Source organism: Cervus canadensis, chromosome 2, assembly GCF_019320065.1.
Source record: "Cervus canadensis isolate Bull #8, Minnesota chromosome 2, ASM1932006v1, whole genome shotgun sequence".
NCBI lineage: Eukaryota > Metazoa > Chordata > Mammalia > Artiodactyla > Cervidae > Cervus > Cervus canadensis.
In genome coordinates this window covers 9204609-9211220 of record NC_057387.1, presented here as the reverse complement: position 1 = coordinate 9211220, position 6612 = coordinate 9204609, and positions in this window count along the sequence as shown.

Here is a 6612-nt window from a genome sequence, read left to right as displayed (position 1 = left end):
GCACGTGAGTGCATGCATGCCAAATCGATTCAGTCGTGTCCGACTCTGTGTAGCCCTGTGGGCTGTGGCCCACCAGGCTCCTCTGTCCCTGGGATTCTCCTGGCAAGAATACTGGAGTGGGTGGCCATGCCCTCCTCCAGGTGATCTTCCCAACCCAGGGATCCAAACCAAGTCTCCTTTGTCTCCTCATTGGCAGGCGGGTTCTTTACCACTGGTGATGCCTGAAGCCCTAATATCAACACATCCAGCCCCAAATCCCATCTCCAGTTCTCAGAGTAGGTACCTGCTTCTGTTCCCAGAGGATGCTCGTGGGCAGGGGTGGAAGGACCACTGCCCAGGGAGGGCCAGACCCTGCAGAAGGGATCCCACAGCCTGCTGCAGTGCTGCTCCCCATAGGAAGGCCCACAGCAGCCTCCATGCTCAATCAAGGCTCTGAAACAGGAAACATTATTTTTCTTTCCGAGTCAGAGCTAAATGCAAACGCTTATCCAGCAGGGGTGAGTTAGCTGTGCCTCATCTAGGGACCTGGGCTCTATGGGGTCACATCATTCACAGGGTAAGAGAACTTAGCCGGCATAAGGACAGAGAGCAGCCTGGAGCTGCCCTTAAGGTGGAGAGCTGGAGGACAACCAGGCGCCTCGGGGCTGCCCCCTAGTGGTCCTCCTGGGTCGTCCGGGACTTGCACAGCCTCCTACACTGTGGTCTGATCCATTCACTGGATGACTTCCTTGTTAGGTCTCATTAAATACCCCACCCTTCTTTTGTATGTGGCTACACCATTTAGATATGAACAATAAAAATTGATCACAGCCCTTCCCTGAACCAGGTAGGTTGCACATGCTGGAATTTTTCAATTCCAGGTTACTTTAAAGTTGACTAGGAAATAGACCCCCTACATTTTTACTTAAATAAGCACACACTAAACATTTCTGTGTCCTTCATCTTTGTCTCAACTGTGACGACAGTAAGTACAGACAAGGGGCACAGCATGGGACAGACCCAGGCTTCCCCACACTGTATCTCTGTCTACACGGCCGGAAGAAGGTGTACCTGGCAGATCTGGAGCGTCACCAAGGCTGCTCCCTCAGCACACATCGCTCTGAATGCAGAGCCTCTGTTGCACCTGTTTCTGGAATTCTCTCCCATGTGACGTGCAGATCAGCAGTGACTGTTCCTGTCACTCTCAGGAGCGTGACCGCTGTCATCATCAGCCTGTGTTCCTGACCTCACAGGCCTTACTCATGCTAGACGCTCAGCAAACCTTTGTTCAGTGCATTCGTGTGCACACCATGGGAACCCAGCAAGCACTGTGTGAGCGAGTGAGTGAGGAAATGAGTCTCCTTCCTCCCCTGCTCTGCTTCAACACGGCACAGGCACGGCTTGCTTTCTTTCCTGTGCCCTCTTTCTTCCACCCTCTGGGAAAGCGTGTCTTTGCCTCAAAAGCAGGCCCTGCCTGCTGAAGCCCCAGGCCCCCCGCCCCAAGTCCTGAGAGCTGTTTCATAGGCTCCCTCTTCCTCCCCCTCCTTAGTCTGCCCCCTTCCAGCTGTGAGCACCAGGCCCCTGGCCCAGTGAAGGGCCCATTCCCTCTACCAACTCCCAGCAGGGCCAAGATGAGGCAGGAGAGGTGCCCTGGGCACAAATACTGAAGCAGAAGCCATCCCTGGGCCGGGCAGACACTAGAGTGTCCTCTCAGGGGAAGTAGGATGTGTCCACTTCACCTGTGCACACACTGCCTCAAACCTCGTCTCCCCGACAGGGCAGCGCCACTGGCCAAGCCGGCTGCCAAGGGAGGTGGGCACGCAGCACGCCCCCTGGCCAGGGCAGCCTCTGGGACTGCCACGGCATCAGGAGGCAGATGGCGCAGGCCACTGGCCCGCTCAGTGGGAACCATATAGGTGAAGGTGGACCCAGACAGCGCTCAGGTGGGGTTCCACCTGCCCCTCAGCCCCATCCTGCTTAGAAGTGGTGCCCACCCAAATCCAGTGCTCTGGGACAACCTGGAGGGATAGAGTGGGGAGGGAAGAGGGAGGGGTTCAGGATGGGGGTGGGGGGAACACATGTATACCGATGGCGATTCATGTTGATGTATGGCAAAAACAATCACAATATTCTAAAGTAAGTATCCTCCAAAAATAAATAAATGAATTTTTTTAAAAAAAGAAGCAGTGCCCAGAGACCCACCCACCCGCAGGAGCACCCTGCTTTCTTCCTTGCATTCCAAAAGCCTCTAAAGGCCCCCCACCGCTTCCAACCTGCCCTTCCTGTGCCAGCTCCCTTCTCTTCTCAAACATTCTACCTTTTTCCCCCCTATTCCACTTGTCTCTGGATGCAGGGAGGGGGCGAGGCCGTTCTGCCCTAAGGCCAGTCCAAGAAGAAGAACAAATGTGAGTAGGCAGGGACAGGGCGTCGCTTGGGCCACCCTTCACACTGCATCCAGTTCCACCCCACCCTGAATCTGCACCACCAGCCGACCTGGAACCCGCTCTCAGGGCTGAGGGTTGCGGGCTCAGAAGAGCCACAGTTAACACCTGCTCCCCCCACCTCCACAGTGCACACCTGCTCCCCCCCCCCCGGCCCCCACCCCCAGCCCACAGTAAAGGCGCCCCAGCCCACAGTGAAGGCGGAGTGCAGACCACCCCACCTGGCAGATGAGGCTACCCCGCCCGCCTGGGCCTGGGCAGAGGCGGACGCGGACTCAGCCGCTCGGGTTTCCCTGAAAGGCCCCAGGGAGGCCGAGTGCAGCGCAGGCTGCCAGCTGCTCTCTTAATTAAGAAATGTGGGGAGTGGCCCCTTTGAACTCAGCAGTTAATTTACTCCGCGCACTCCCCCTGTGGCTGGGTAATTAATGTGGTCTGAACCAGTGATTAGCAGTAGGGGGAGAAGCTGCCGCCACGACTTAACCCTTCCTGTGCCTTCATCAGTCGGTTCTGCTCGCGTCATCTCAGGGCTGCTAGAAGTTCTTTGAGGGGAGGTGCGTGGGATATTTTCAGGTCCTCACCCAAACTCCTCCTCCCCACTTTCTCAGCCCCCTACCCCGAAATCCCCCTCAAGATAAAGGGCTGGTGTACTAGAGACAGCAACTCATGTCCTGCTGGGAGGGACCACTATGGATCACTCCTGCTAAGAAGGGAGTGTGACTGCCCACTGTCTCCCCCAAGGGAATTCAGCATCTGTATTTCCAGCATTCACATGCTGGCCAGACTCCTGCACCCCAGGGCCTCCCCAGACCTGGCCTTGACACTTCGGAATCATTCAGTCTGCTTCAACACCTGTTCAGAGGGCACCACTTGGTAAAAAGCCTGTCCTTGGTGATATACAGGGCGCAGACGTGAAGGGGGCCTGATCCCCACTCTCAGGAGCTCGCAGTCTGGGAGAAGAGAGTTAGAGCTGGGCTGCTCGGACCTCAACACTCCACTACTTGCCCAGCTCTCCTTCCCTCTCTCCGGCCGCGTAGTGACAATGGTTAATTTTTTGGAGTGCAGACTATCAGCTGGAATTTAATTGCACAATGTGAGAGCTGAGAGCCTCCGTTTTATTTGGAGACTCACTGGGAGCTAAAGCCCAGGAGACAGCCTCTCCAGCCGCTCTGAGAAGCTGCTCCGAAGAGGTTAGGGGAGGTCAGCATATGTGTGGTTTGGGAGAAGGGGTACGTGCAGTCCAGCACACACCTTGGTAGAAGGTTGCTGCTAGGCATGAGGCACAGGCATCTTAGTTAATGATTTTATTGCTTTTCTAAGTATGGGAAGATGCAAGAAATAGGGTTCATAAAATTTTTTCCCAATATATCTGAGGGCCTGTTCCACCTGTTTCCCCAGAGCACAGAGGGCCTCATCCTGATTGTCACCCTGAATTCCTTTCAGGGTAACAACTGCAATAGCCAACGACTTGATTCTTGTAGAACTGGATGGTGGGCAACATTCTTTATTTCACGTGACTATGCGCCAGACCCCATTCTAAGTGGTTTCCCCCTGAGGGCTCCATGAAGATGAAGATAGTGTTATTAATCTCTGTTTCATGAACGAAGATGCCAAACACAGAGCAGTCACTTTGCTCGTTTCACAGCCAAGATCTGAACCCACGAAACCCGACCCCAGAGCTTGAGTTAAGGACTATCCTCACCCTCGACTGTTTATATCCTAAGGCTCACCTCCGTCACCACCCTGGCTCCACAGGGCCCTGCCAGCCTCCCGCCCACCCTGCTGGCTCCTATCCATCCACCCTCTGGCTGCCTAGCGTGCTGTGCGCACAGCTGGCTTTGCTCTGGCCACACCGATCGTAATTATTGGGTTACATGTCCATCTTCTCATCTAAACTGCAGATTCCTTGAGGGCAGGGGCTGTGCCTTTCATGTCTGTGTCCCCAGCACCTGGCACGTAAGGAGATGCTCAATAAACGTCTGACACATGGATGAGGGAATTGACAGTGGAGACATACAGCCGAGCCCCTCCTTTGGCCTCTCCGCCTGTAGGCAGGTTAGAGTTAGTTCCATCATGACTCCAGCTCTGCCCCTTCCTCCCTAGAGGGTTCCTTTCTACTTCAGTCGGGATGATCACAACAGCTGCTACCCAGGCCGCCCTGCCTCTTTTTCCTCCCCGATCAGCCCTGAGGTAGCAGAGTGGTACAGTGAAAGTGCTCTGGGCCCGTAAGCCGAGGGTTAATGGATCGAAACCATCCTCTGCTTCTGTGCCTATAGGCTTCCCTCGTGGCTTGGCGAGAAAGAATCCTCCGGCTGATGTGGGAGATGCGGGTTCCATCCCTGGGTTGGGTTGGGAAGATCCCCTGGGAAAGGAAATGGCAACCCACTCCAGTACTCTTGCCCGGGAGATCCCACAGTCAGAGGAGCCTGGAAGGCTACAGACCATGTGGTCACATAGAGTCAGACACGACTTAGCAACTCAAGAACAACAGCAATCAGCCCTGCACACCGTCCTCCCACTAGCAAGCTGGCCAAAAATGGGTAATGAGCAGCCCCCTCCTTCCAAGCAGTGCTTCCCAGAGCTCCCTCCATCCACCAGCTCAGAACCACCCAGCATGCAGTGATTGTTAAAACGACAGGCTCCTGGGACCCAGCCCAGCCCCACTAAACAGAATCCCTGAGAACCCAAGTTTTCAGCAAGGATGAGAACTGCTGGTCTCCAGAGTAAAAGCCTAAACTTAACCCCATACTCAAAGCCTCCACAATCTGACCCCCAACCTCCCTTTCCATTTTACCCACAGCAGCCTTAGAGGGTTCCCCTTCTGGTCCTTCATTGTCCCTGGAGCCTACTTGGGACCTCCCCACCGTCAAGCCTTACACACTGCTCTCCCTTCATGCTCAGAGCCCCAGCCCGACCCCAACCTCTGGCCCACCTGTTTTCTCAGTCTATCCAAAGTATGTCCATATTCAAGATGCAGCTCAGATCTGTCCTTTTAAGGAAGCAGCCCCTGCCCACCAGGGGCTTCCACGGTGGCTCAGATGGTAAAGAAACTGCTCAAAATGTGGGGGACCAAGGTTCGATTCCTGGGTCAGGAAGATCTCCTGGAGAAAGAAATGACAACCCGGCCCAGTATTCTTGCCTGAAGAATTCCATGAACAGAGGAGCCTGGTGGGCTACAGTCCATTGGATAGCGTTAGGTAGACTATCTGTGCTGCTCTTTTGCCCAGACCCATGTCTGTCCGTGGTGGGTCTTCCCTTCCTAGGCATATGCTATTCCTACCATTCGGTGGTGAGTACCTGGAGGGCTGGAAGCCTATCCCAGAATCCTCCTGCTCATCCACCACCACGTCTGCCTCCTTATTGGTCCAGAGCAGAGCGTCCAATTTGACTGACAGGTCAGAAGCTAGCCAGGACTAGCTACCACAAGCCATACTCAGAAAGCTCAGGGATCTTCCTTATCTTCTTGCAAAACCTTCCTTGATTCAAGAAACCAAGTAACCTTCAGAAGTGAAAAGATAAAGGTAGTGAGGATGGGGTGACTGGCAGAATGGACCATGCTCCAAAGGCTGAATCTCAGCTCACAGCTCTGCTTCTCTGGGACCCCGGAAAGATGCTGACCTCCTTCTGGTCTTCAAACTCCCCCATCTCTAACAGGGAGATAATCAGATCCTCTCAAAGAAGAGTTGTAGGTCTTTCAGGAAGCAAAATATGTAACCATCTCTAGAATCCATGCCCTCATTTAACAAATACTCATTAAGCATCCATTAAGGTCTGGACTCATATCCCCTGATATGCAGTGGCGCGGTGGTAAAGAAACCGCCTGCTAATGCAGGAGACGCAGAGACGTGGGTTCGGTTCCTGGGTCAAGAAGATCCCCTGGAGAAGGAAATGGCAACTCACTCCAGTACTGTTGCCTGAGAAATCCCATGGACAGAGGAGCCTGGCAGCCTACAGTCCATGGGATCACAAAGAATAGGACACCACTTAGCAACTAAACACCAAAGCATTCGTGACTTTCCCAGCACCAAGGGGAACACAGAAATGAATATGAGACCTTGGCGGTAAACAGTCTACGGAGATGAGAAAACTGTTACAGGACAATGTGTTAAGAGTGATAATAGAAGACCAGGCATGCCCTGAGCACACGGAAGGGAAGGTTCCCCACACTGCCTGTGGTCAGGAAGCCCTGAATGGC